The sequence below is a fragment of the Cucurbita pepo genome, chromosome 16 (assembly GCF_057944985.1).
Source record: "Cucurbita pepo subsp. pepo isolate OVF chromosome 16, ASM5794498v1, whole genome shotgun sequence".
In the NCBI taxonomy this organism is placed as follows: Eukaryota; Viridiplantae; Streptophyta; class Magnoliopsida; order Cucurbitales; family Cucurbitaceae; genus Cucurbita; species Cucurbita pepo.
In genome coordinates, this window is record NC_141813.1 from 1333360 (window position 1) to 1346673 (window position 13314).

Sequence of the window (13314 nt, forward strand, 5' to 3'; positions counted from 1 at the left end):
ACGATGAAAATGAGATTTCATTGAAAATGGCTAAGCAAAATTAAAGACGATGATTCCTAATATTTTTAGGAAAGAAAAGAAAATCAGACTGATATTTTTAAGAAAGAAAAGAAAAGAAAATGAGATAATATTTTTATGAAAGTAAAGAAAATCAGATTAGGATGAAAATGAGATTTCATTGAAAATGGCTAAGCAAAATTAAAGACGATGATTCCTGATATTTTTAGGAAAGAAAAAAAAAAAGAAAATCAGACTGATATTTTTAGGAAAGAAAAGAAAATCAGATTACATCCAAGAGGAGATAAACGGAGTGACAGAGGTAAGTGGAAAATATGAGAAAATTATTATAATTTGTACCCATTAAATATAATATTATTAGAAATCATATTTTGATTGAATGATCCAAGTAGCATAAGTTTATTACCCAATACAATTTAGAAACAATGAAAACATGGAATTTGATTTTTTACGGAGGTCGTTTTAGAGCTGCATTTCATATTTATTGAATAAATGGTAAATTAATTGTGAAGTACTAACGAAAGATGGCGAATGGTGTGATAGGAAACAAATCCCGGCAATGTAGGAAGCAGCTTTCACGGAACGGGAGCTTACGTTTAGCTAATTAGGGAATACTTCGGCTAAGGCCAACCAAGTAAGTGGCCTTACTATAGGATATGCTAAAAATTGTATGAGTTATGATGATGTATGAACTATGTCGTACGATGCGGTATATGAGTTATGATGATGTATGAGTTATGATGATGTGTAGGTTACGATACTTGATGATGTGCTCAGTATATATATATTTTGATGAATGTCGTACTTGATATGTTTGATGCACTTTGTGGCAATATGATGAGTATGATGATTGCGTGACGTTTACCTTAATATGATGATGTTTTCCATATTGAGCATGTTATATGATGACGAGTGCCATATTGCATCATGTCGTTAGATCGACATAGGACACAACCCTAAGAGCGTGAAAATGATATTAATATAAATATCCACGAGTATGTGTTACCTAGAGTAACAAAGAGATGAGACTAGAGGGTTGTGTCAGAAGAGACATTACGATGGATTTAGAGGGAACTCATGCATATTGTATGTTCATAAGCATAGGGCTACTTCCCCTAGAGATGATGAGTGCGGACGCGCACCGTATGATGAGCGCGAATGCGCACAGGTGCGAATACACACAGATGAGGGTGTTCATGAGGCGCATGACACTATGGGGTTCCGCTGACCTCCGGACGTCGCTACAGATTAGCTTGACGAGAGGGTCCAGGGGGTGTGCGAGAGCCCTGGGGATTCACACTCGCACGTGTGAGTCGTGTGTAGGGAAGTACTACACATCTAATTTGTCCGAGACTGGAGGCCACCCCTATGATGATTAGAGATAGATCCCTAAATCATGATTGCATGTGTTTGCATTTGCATGGCCCCTATAGTGGGGCCACTTACTGAGTATTCTTTGAAATACTCAGGCCGTGTACCACATCATTTTTCAGGTAAAGGCAAGGCGCACTTGTACAGAGGACGGCGGCATCGCGAGCAGAGACTGTGGCACGTGCATAGAGTAGACTCATATTTAGATTCTTAGTTTTAAGTTAGAATAGGTTGTTTTGCATTCCATTGTTTTAAATTATTTTGTATTTGTTTTTATTTTCTCTAAATTTTAGTATTTTGTATTTAAACACGTAAGACCATGACTGTGTTTTCCAGAGAATAAGTTGTTTTAAACGTTTTTTTAAGTTTACGTTATGAATTACGTTCATGTAAGAGTTATATTTCCGCATTATAGATGAGCATGAGACGTTAGTAGCGACTCTGACTATGTGAAAATTTAGGGTCGTTACAGTTGGTATTAGAGCTCTAGGTTTTAGATTCTGTAGACTAGCCTACAATGTAGGCTTGGCACGTTCCATGGTCCCATCGTCGATACCCCGTCACCGTATGGTACGCCTTGCACAAGATAAGAAAAGAGAAACGTTTTCAAACTCGCATGCATTTTTATGTTAATGTTACTGAAATTGTTGTAATATTTCACGTATTTATTTAAGAGCATGATGTGACGTGTTGCATGCTGAGTGATTTTGTTTGCAACATGATGTGAACTTACTAGATGTGGTGCATAGCATAATTTCATAGGTAATGAGCCTTAGACTTAAGAGATGTTATCTTGGTTTCTAGAACCATGCTCCTTAGACCATGCGAAAGAGTAAGACGAGGAAGGGGACGACCTCCTATTAGAGATGACCGACTTCGCGTAGTCTTAATAGTAGTAAAGATGACCGACTTCGACGTAATACTAGGCATGGATTGACTAGCTGCAAATTGCTAGTATAGACTGTCGCAAAAAAAAATGATATTCTCACCACCGGTGTGACCTAGCTTTAAATTTAAATGCACAAGTACTGGGACGACCCCAAAGGTAGTCTCGGTGATGAAAGCAAAGAGATTAGTCCAACAAGGCGGTTGAACTATATTAGTAGGTGTTGTAGACGTAAGAGGAAAAGAAAAGACCCTTGAAAACTTGCCAATAGTAAAGGAGTTCCTAGATGTATTTCTGGACGACCTACCTGGAATACCCCTTCCCGAGCGGTCGACTTCGTCATCGAAATCCTAGCCAAGAACTGGTCCTATTTCTAAAGCACCCTATCGCATGGCGCTAGCAGAGTTGAAAGAACTTAAGGCGCAATTACAAGACTTACGGGATAAAGGGTTCATTCGACCTAGCATATTCCCCTGGGGTGCGCCAGTGTTGTTTGTTCAGAAGAAAGATGGATCGATGCGTTTGTGCATCGATTACAGAGAGTTAAATAAGAGAACCATAAAGAACAAATATCCTCTACCTAGAATAGAAGACTTATTCGATCAACTAAGGGAAGCAACGATATTTTCTAAGATAGATCTGCGGTCAGGTTATCATTGAATAAAAAGTAAAGAAAAAGACGCACCAAAGACAACATTTAGGACAAGGTATGACCGCTATAAGTTTGTGGTATGTCATTTAGCCTCACCAATGCTCCAGCTATGTTAACGGAGATAATGAACCGAGTGTTCAAGGACTGTCTAGACACTTTTGTGATCATGATCATTGATGACATCCTAGTGTACTTGAAAACAAACTTGGAACACCAGGAACACCTCTGAAAAGTCCTAGCCACCCTAAGAGAGAACAAGTTGTATGCCAAGTTCTCAAAGTGGGAATTTTGGTTACGATAAGTCTCTTTCCTAGGTTACGTGGCGACAAAGGACGGAGTATCTGTAGATCCTACTAAGGTCAAAGCAGTCACGAAGTAGGAACACCCAACTTCGATAACATCAGTACAGAGTTTCTTGGGACTAGCGAGATACTATCGAAGGTTCGTGTAGGACTTCGCTAGAATAGCCTCTCCTTTGACACAGCTAACGAGAAAAGGGGTACCATTTATATGAAATGATGCTTGTGAGGCAAGCTTCTAAAACCTAAAAGAGAGATTGGTAACCGTCCCGGTACTCACGGTACCCGAGATCTCAGATAAGTACGTAATCTATAATGATGCCTTTAAAGAATGGACTAGGATGTGTGTTAATGCAACTCGGTAAAGTTGTTGCATACACGTCCCGTCAACTAAAAGAATACGAAGATAATTACCCTACCCACGACCTAGAGTTGGCCGTTGTAGTGTTCACGTTGAAATTTGGTGACACTATCTGTATGGAGAGAAAATTCAAAGTTTAATCGACCACAAGATTTTAAATATTTCTTCACTTAGAAAGAGTTAAATATGAGACAGAGAAGGTGGTTAGAATTGGTGAAGGACTACGATGTAGATATCCAGTACCACCCTAAAAAAGCAAATGTGGTCGTAGACGCTTTGAGTAGAAAGGCGGCCCACTCTTCGGTCCTCATTACAAGGGAAGTAAGGGTAAAAGAGAACTCGAGCGAGCCAACATAGCTATAGCGATCGAGAGAGTCATAGCACAGCTGGCCCGAGTCACAATGCAACCTACGCTTAGACAGAGAATTATTACCTCCCAACGAGAGGATCCAAGCCTACAGAAAGTCTTGGGCAAGCTAGACAAAAGTCCTAGGCCAGCTAGATAAAAGTCCAGTAGACAGGTTCTCGAAGTCTTCAAATAAGGACTATTGTATCAGGGACGTCTATGTGTCCCAGAGGAGTTCGGGAAAGAGATACTAATGGAAGCAAAAACGAGTTAGCTTCACAAAAGTTGCAAAAAAACTAAAGAAAGAACGGTCGGAAATGGTCCGTACAAATGTTTGGGAACTATCTCCTATTTCGTCACTATATTGATCTAAGTTTCATGTCACTTTATTGACGATTTCAAAAGGAAGATATGAGTTTATTTCTTGAAACACAAATCATATGTATTTTTCAGCTTCAAGAAGTGGAAAACTAAAGTTTAAAATTAAATCGAGTTGAAGATCAAATTCTTAGGGCCTGACAATGGAGGAGAGTACGACATGTCATAATTTAAAGCATTTTGTTCGGTTGAGGAAATTTGATTAATGAGGACAATTCTTTGTAATTAGATTAATGAGAACAGTTTCTAGCCTACATGGTTAAATAGTAGTTTCATAGGTGACTTTTCATTTTTGTACTGAAATTATGTAAGGCTTAGTTTTTGACAATATTATTATTTTTATTTCTTGTTTTAAATTAAACCTATAAGTTCATGACTTCGTTTGAAATGTATCATTAAGTTTTCTGCATATGTTATCAAAAGTGTGCATTTAATGAGGAATCTGATCTAAATATGAAAATTAGGGGCGTTACAAGCTACGTTTTATACCCTGATGAACCAAGTTGTATACAATGTCACGATGGAGGAACACAAAATACACTTACACCTAATATTTTAAAAGCTAAGGTTGAACCAGTTGTATATTAAGAAAATGAAAGGTACTTTTGCACGAAAGTGTATCAACTTCCTTCCATACATAATCAAATGTGTTGCATGGAAATGGGTTGAATAAATAGACACATTAGGGCATCATTTATTTCTTGGCACCCTGTCCCATGTCCATCTCCATATTGATAGATGCATTGACTCATTCTAGCCATATTTTTTGCCATCTCAATGAACACATGAGGAAATATTGAATTCTTGACCTCCATCGTAATTAACTTTTTCCATGTCTCATAAATCAAACTCTTTATATGTTCACGAGCAATGTTCTCTGAAGCTCCTGTATCATTCATATAACATTGTATTGATTTTGGAACATCGCTTCTCTCTAATTCAACCTGAATATAATGTCCATCCAAAAATTATGTTAGTAAATAGATGTTCCAAAATGTTAAATGGAATAATTTATACGGAATTTCATTAACTTGAAGATGCTTATCTACTCATATACATAGGTTTTAATTACTTTAAAAAAAGATTTGCTTTCAATAACGATAACATGATTTATTGTTCACATACCGTTGATGTTCCAAGATCATCAGCAAGTCACAAAATTATGGAAGAACATCGAACTATATCAATATTTTCTTCCAAGCTCTCCATGTCTTGGAGCATTGGAGATGTGAAAACATATGCATGAACTAATGCAATTGGTCCTCCTACTGAGATCCATGCATTGTCTAGATACTCTTCTCATGTTGGTTTATAACCGGTGTGATACCACTTAGCCTCCAACATATAAGATTTGCACAAATCTATCCACTGTAAAATTAAATTTGTTATAAAGTAAATTACATAACAATTTGGTTAAAAAAAATCATTATAATCAAATTCTTACCGTTTTCTTAAGGTATTGGATCACATTAGTTCTTTTGTCTCTTAGCGCATCAAAAGCCATCTCAGTTATAGAATTGTGGAGACCAAGAAAACATATTTTCATATAGTAAGGTAGTTGGTCCAGTACATCAACATTCCACCTAAAATTATAATGTATAAGAGGGTTAAATATTTATACATTCTTCTGTTAAAACCGGTATAAATTATAAGATTCTCCAACCATTTTGAACCTCAAAAGACATTATATATTTGAATAATATTTTATTTAATTGTTTAAATTTTACCAAGTAACTTTTTTTTATTAAAGTTGTTACTTTCATTAAATCATTTAGTAAACAAAAAAATATATTTATCGATTGCTAACCTCTCTACAGCTTCGGTAAAGAGCTCAAGTTCATCTAATGTGCCATATACGTCATAAATGTCGTCTATTGTCGTTATTATTGCAGCAATTTTTGTGATCATTCTTCTAAAATATGAGAGTTGAGGTTCAAATCCAATACCCACGGACCAAAAGAAATTTTCCATCAATCTATCTCTTGCAAAACTCAACTTTTCGCTAAATCCAATGCTCCTCCACCACCTAATTAGCATATACAAGAATGTATGTTAAGTTAGCAAAAGTATTAATGTAATTTACAACCATCTATCTATATAAAATATCTTTTTTCTTATTAAAAATAAAATAGTATCCTATTTTTTTTTAAAGAAAGGAAAACTTTTAAGTAAATTAGTGACTTAGAAACAAAGCTTTCCGAAGAAAAAACTGACCACAAACAATTATTTTTAATGCTCAAAATATGTTTATAATAGTCATACCTTGATGCATATTTCAAATCTTCTTGGTGGATAGATTGAACTCGATTGAAATCTAATTTAGCAATTTCGAGAAGAATAGGGTTCATATCCACTTTTCTTTCGTAGATATCAATGAACCATCTTGTATCCAATCTTGATATTCGCCAATGTAAGGGAAGCTTCAACGCATGTCTAATAATGGATGCTTCATATTCATCCTTGCACGATCTCATGTATTTTTCTAAATAGTTGATTGTAAAATGTTTTGCTGCCTCTAAAATATTCTCACCTTCTATACATAAGAATGAAGCTTCATACAATGATAACATTCCATTTAAATCCTGATAGAGTCCTGTACTAAAGTTCTTCGTCTCATCCTTGAAATTATGGAAAATCTCTGTCATTGTAATATAAAAAGTCGTTAAATTAATAAATATGCATTGTCTAACGCCATATGATAAGAGTATTAAGCTTTCATATGACATTTTAACATATTCGTAGATTTAACATCTTCTATGAAATAATTTAAAAACAAATAGCAATAAAATCAAATTCATTTAAATTATAAAAAATATATATTATAAATTAATCTATATATATATATATATATATAAAAATGTGTGCATGTATACTTAAAATGTGTCTAAAACTTTTATAATAATATTTATTAACATTTTCTCATCATTTCCATGAAATTTACACTTCTCTCATGGGTATTGATAAGATTATTAAAATTTAGGCTTTAACTCTCATTTTCAACCAGGTAAGTGTTGGTATTTTTATAATAATAATGATAATAATAATAATAACAATAACAACAATAATAATACACTTATCTCTCGGGTCTCCGTAAGATTATTAAATTCTAAGAGATGTTGATACCTTTCTTTAAATAAATAAATTAAAAAAAAAAAAAAAAAAAAAAAAAAAAAAACTTATACCAAAATAGTCTATACCTTGTGAAACATTGAAACCATGTTGTCTTAAAAGTCTGAATTTAAGTGATGTTGCATACAGATTATTCTTTTCTGAATCATCACTTTCATTGCTCTTCTCGTATGTTCTTTGCAACACGTTTTTAATCTCATTCTTAAAATGGTATGAGATTCCAAGTCGTTGTAAAGTATCGATGAGCTCGAGTTGCTTTAGAGGATCGTCTATTATTTGGTTCATAAGCTCACCAATCTCTTCCTTTAGCTGATTGAAGCGTTCTACATATATTTCTCCCTGAACAGAACAAACAAGTAATTTCTGACTCTTTATAATCTTTAATGTAAATAAACAAAGAAAACAACTAATTTAAAGATTTCTATCATTCATACCTTAAATTCGCTGCTTAATGATTCAATGTACTCATGTTTCCAAATAGGAGGCTTGTAATTTCCGGACCGACGTACAATGGTTTGGTTTGATACTCTTGTAACACTATTTTCTTTATCGGTAAGACAGATAAATGAAGAGTTTTGATCAAAATCGACTCCTTTCATGGAAGGATTCATCATAAAAGTTGTGAGAAATAATGAAGACTTCGTTGGTTGATTTAATTCTTACGGGAGGTAGCCTAATATATAGATGATCCAAACGTGGCTTTATTCTCTAATATTAATTTTTTTTAATATATTATTTTTGTAAATGATTTAAAATTTTGACGTAGGACCAAATATCTGAGATTCGAAGCCAACCCATTGCTTGTCGTCACATCTCTTTCGAAAGCAACATTTTCCACGACAAATAGATGTGATAAGATTGAGTTGGAGACAATAGAAATCAAATTTTTTACGTAACGATCTTAATTTTTCTATTATAATAAGTTACTATTATATGCATGATTTGATTAAGAAACGTGTAAAAGTCTTTTAAAACATTTCAAAATAATGTCATGGACTTATAAGTCAAATAATTATTTCGAAAAAACAAACCAAGTGAAACTTAAATAATAAAGAGAGATTGAAACAATGCATTGATCCAACTTAAAAGCTATAAATAACGTGAATGTTTCTACCCTAACTTGAGTCCCATGGTCATTATTGTGATATTGTCACCCATGCAGAGGTGTCTTACCTTTACCTGAAAAGTAAAAGTAGCACGTAGCTTGAGTATTTCAAGAAATACTTGGTAAGTGACACCACGTTTGGGGTTAGGAAATGCAATTACATGCAATCGTGTTTGAGATGTATTGTTAAACATCATTTCATGGCCTTAGTCTCACCTTCTAGTCCGAACAATATTGGGTGTGTAGTACTTCTCTGTACACAGCCCACCAAACACAACATATCCTTAATCACGTTAGTTCTTCGATATGACAAAAAAGAAAGAGACTAATGTTACTTTTTACAAGTGTTTGTTCTTTAACTTATTGTTGAATAATAGTCATTTGAAGGGCTCCATTTCATTAAATAAGAAGGGCTCCATTTCATTAAGTAAGAAGGGCTCCATCAATACATAACCATTGCTTTTCAAAAGAAAAGGAAATAAACGTGTGTTTGGATCAACTTTTTCAAAGGGAAATAAATGTGTGTTTGGATCAACTTTGTAAGTGGAGAAAAAAATTGCATCAATTTTAACCTTCAGCTTTTAATTTCATCTATTTAAATTTAAAACTTAAATTAGTTGTACCATTTATACCATCGATTAATTTTTTATTTCAATTTTTCATTAGAACCATTTAAGGCATGCTTAAAGCCATTTGTTGCTCTAAGATATACACTTCTTTTTTTATATTTTTTAAAAATATTATTCTCACTAGAAACCAATATTATTTCTCTTATAAATTTCTTTGATGAAGTACTTTCATTCTCGAATGAGTCGTCAATATTGATTTCTTGTTCTTTTTATTTCTTATTAATCTCAAGTTGGATTTGTGCTTCATCTAATGCAGCTGAGTGCAGGTTTTTCATAATAAATTTTATCATAATCTTTATCTTCTTCTTCTCTAACATCGATGTCAACTTCATCCATAGTAATATTGTTGACAGGGCAAACAAGGTCAACTACGTCTAATTCATTGTATTAATGGGCGTTACATTGTCCATTAATGCTTTCCTTTGCTCTTGTCCACATTTTAGTCTCGCTCAAAATTCTCACAATCAAAGTGGGTGAAATAAACGTGGCCACTTGAGTCTTCAACGAATCGCCGTTGCATCTTCCATACACTTGTTATTGCGTGTCGTAACAAAACTGAAGGCTATGAGGAACACAAGAATCTTTTTTGTTTCTGTATGGGTCCTCTACAAAAAAAGGTGCACCTATCTTTTTTTGTGGCTCAATCACAAGAATTTCAAAGTTAAGCCTGCTTTGTTTTGAGTCATTTATGTTGGGTGACCTCCGGACTATTTTCCTAGGAAACATGTGAGTAAGAACAAAGCATCCTAAAAGAACTTGTGTTGGCACTCTTTTTTTTTTCTTTTTTTAGCCATGTCAATAGAATCCTCAAGTGTCGAACAAAAAGTTGTGAGCCATGAAGGTGTAGTCAAAGGTGACTTAAACATCGAACAAATGGTGTACTTTGTAAGAGGGTTCCAGAAAAGGAGTTGAGCCTCGATTAAGTGGAGGTTGTTCGAGAGCTCCAGAGAATGAGGTATTAGGAGCGGCTCCATGGTGTTCTTTGTTCGAGGAGAGGATTGTTGAGGATTATTGAGGAGAGTAGTTCTATATTGGCTAATTAAGAGAAAGATCATGAGTTTATAAGTAAGGAACATAATCTTGAATTGTATAAGGCCTTTTGGAGAAACCAAAAGTAAAATCTTAGAGCTTGTGCTCAAAGTGGATAATATCATATCATTGTGGAGGTTTGTGATTCTTAACAAATTTTTCAATGCATGACTGCCATATTTCGTGATTCCAATGTGATGTTTAATATTCCGTTTTGAACAAGTCGAGCTTATTTTCTCACAAAGTAAAATTTAAGTCTTAAAAATAAAACGTCCATTTTGAACAAGTCGAACTTATTTACTCACAAAGTGAAATTGCAGTCTTAAAAATAAAACGTTTAATGAAAATATAATACTATACAAACAACAAAGAAGAGAAATCGTGTAAAACTTTGTGATCAAGAACAATAAATACATGTGTGTAAAACTTTAGTAAATATGTCTGCCAGTTGTTCATTGGTGTTATGTTCTTCAAAAAAATTTCTTTCTTTGCAATAAGATCACGAATATAATGATGTCGAAGTTCAATATGTTTTGTTCTACTCTGAAATGTTGGGTTCTTTGTTACGTAGATAGTTGTTTTGTTATCACAAAATATCTCTATTTCTCTTTTTTGCTTTTGTGGAAAATAAACTAACATTTTTTTTAACCAAATGACTTGACACGCTATTGAAGCTGCTGCAACATATTCTTGTTGCTTTCTTCTTTGATCTCTAAATTGTTGTTAATTATTTCAAATTTAATTAAACTTCAAAAGATTTTCGTAATGTGCATGAAATAACGGTTATAATATTTAAAGCAATTTCAATGAAATCTTTAGAGATGATTGGTGAATAATTCAACATTTGAATTTCATTCAATTTCTTCCACGACTCGATAACCAAATCCTTGATATATCTTCCTGCTTGATGTTTAGAGGCGCCTGTGCCATTCATGTAATATTGAAGAGACTTAGCAACTACCTCTCTCAACTTCATCCTATGAATTAGAAAATTTTCAAATTTTCATTATTAGTGTGATTCGTCCGCATTCTCGAAAATTAGGAAATTAGAAATACCGATGATGAAGTTAAGTCATTGGTAAGATGAAAGATCATGGATGAATGTCGAATAATATCAGGATAGTCTTCCAAGTATTCCAAATCCTCTTTCATTATTGAGTCTATGGAAAAGACGTAAGCATGAACGAGAAGAAGAGATCCCGATACTAAAATTTATGCATTGTCTAAATACCTTGGAATGTTGGCTTATAATTGGTGCAGTGTTATCTTGCCTCTATCAGAAACGTTTTGGATAGATCTATCCATTAAAACATTTTAAATGTCGGAGGAGTTAGGGTTTCATAAATTATCTTAGTGAAAGAAAAAACAACATCAGAATTTTTCAATTAGCGTAAAATTAAATCGAAAGAAAAAATATTTACTATTATTTTTCTTAAGTATTGAATGACATTGACTCCATGATTCTTAAAGAAAAAATTACCTCTAGACAGCATCCATGAAGAGTTCAAGTTCATTCAAAGTTCCATACACGTCATAAACATCATCAATTATTGTTATTAATGAAGCAATTTTTGTAGACATTCTTCTAAGATATCTCAGATGAGGTTTTCATCTCATTCCCACTGACCAAAAGAAATTTGTCATCAATCTATTTCTTATAAAGTCGAGTTTTTGTCCGAGCTCAGTGCTCTTCCACCACCTTCATACCAAATAAACCATTACAATGTTTTAGGTTCAATGTTTAGAAAAGAATTAGGTAAAAAAATGATATAAATATAATATAAAAGTTCTCTATGGAAAGACTTCCTAGATTATATTTTCTTTTAAAAATACTTTTTTCAAAATTAAAAAAAAAAATATTTTATATTGATAATTAAACTTATTACCTAGAGACATATTTTAGGTCATCTTGATGTGTGGATTGGACAATATTGAAGTCTAACTTGACCAAATCTAACAACACAGGATTTAGTTCCGGTTTTCTTCTATACAAATCGATGAACCATTTAACCTCCAATCTAGGCATTCTCCAGTGAAGTAGGAGTTCGAGAGCATGCCTAACCATAATACAAATTATTTCATCACCACTCGATTTAAGGTATTTTGATAGATGTTGGATGGCAAAATGTCTCGCTTCATCCAAAAAGCATTCACCTTCCATTGCTAAAAGAAGCTTCGTATAAGGATAATATTCATTCAGCTTTCTCTTCACATATATTATTAGAACTTTCTAACTCATCTTTAAACTTCTCGACCACCTCTGCATATAATCAATGAGAAACATTATTTGGGAGAAAGAGATATAAAAAAGAAAAAAAAAAAACAATGAAAAACAAATGGGTGACCTTCCCGATATAATAGCCATGTTGCCTTAAAATTCTAAAATGAAGAGAGGTGTCATATAATTTGTTGTTCCACTCGGGAACTTTTCATTTATATTCTCCAACATATGATTTATTTCTATTTTGAAGCGATGTGATGGTCCTAGCCTTTCTAGTTCGTCCACTAGCTCCAATTGTCTCAAACTATCTCCATCAAATAATAATTTTTTTTTTATTTGTACATCATTTTCACTCTTCTTTTTGGCTTATCTCTACGTGGGTAAATAGATGAAAAATAATTTAAGAAAACATATTCATATTCACTTAGTTAGTGATTCAACAAACTCATGCTTCTAATAGGAGGTTTGTAATTTGCAAACCACAAAAGAACAGAATTACTAGAAATTTTTGCATCTACCCGTGGGTCGCTTAATTATTTGGAAAAACATGTAAAAGTTGTCATATTGTGAGCAACCATAGCTCTCAATTTCTTTTATACATTTAATGTTCACATTTTGAACTAAGGTGCACTAGATGGGAGGTTGGTAATTTGCAGACGGCCGAACAACTAAATTATTATAAACTTTTGTAGAAAAAAGATTTCGTGAGGAGGTAAGAGTAGAGATGGAGGAAAGAAGAAGATGGAGAAGACCCATTATTGTGAGCAAACATATCTCTCTCAATTGCTTTATAACATTAATTTTTCTCATTTTGAAATGCAACATCGTTTGAAATAATTAGAAGGAGAAAAACGTGTATTGCTATTATCTCCAATCAATGATCCATAAAA

General features: G+C 33.4%; 2 pseudogenes across 1 annotated transcript; both read right to left on the bottom strand.

Annotated features, from left to right (window-relative positions):
- Window positions 1-4952: 4952 nt before the first annotated feature.
- On the bottom strand, window positions 4953-8051 carry LOC111777729 (terpene synthase 10-like; annotated as a pseudogene). Its single transcript, XR_015412194.1, has 7 exons — window positions 7875-8051; window positions 7509-7779; window positions 6574-6949; window positions 6119-6337; window positions 5756-5894; window positions 5437-5679; window positions 4953-5255 (listed from the first exon to the last, which is right to left on the bottom strand). The product of XR_015412194.1 is annotated as a terpene synthase 10-like (transcript).
- Window positions 8052-11685: 3634 nt separating this feature from the next.
- On the bottom strand, window positions 11686-12392 carry LOC111777726 ((-)-alpha-terpineol synthase-like; annotated as a pseudogene).
- Window positions 12393-13314: the final 922 nt, after the last annotated feature.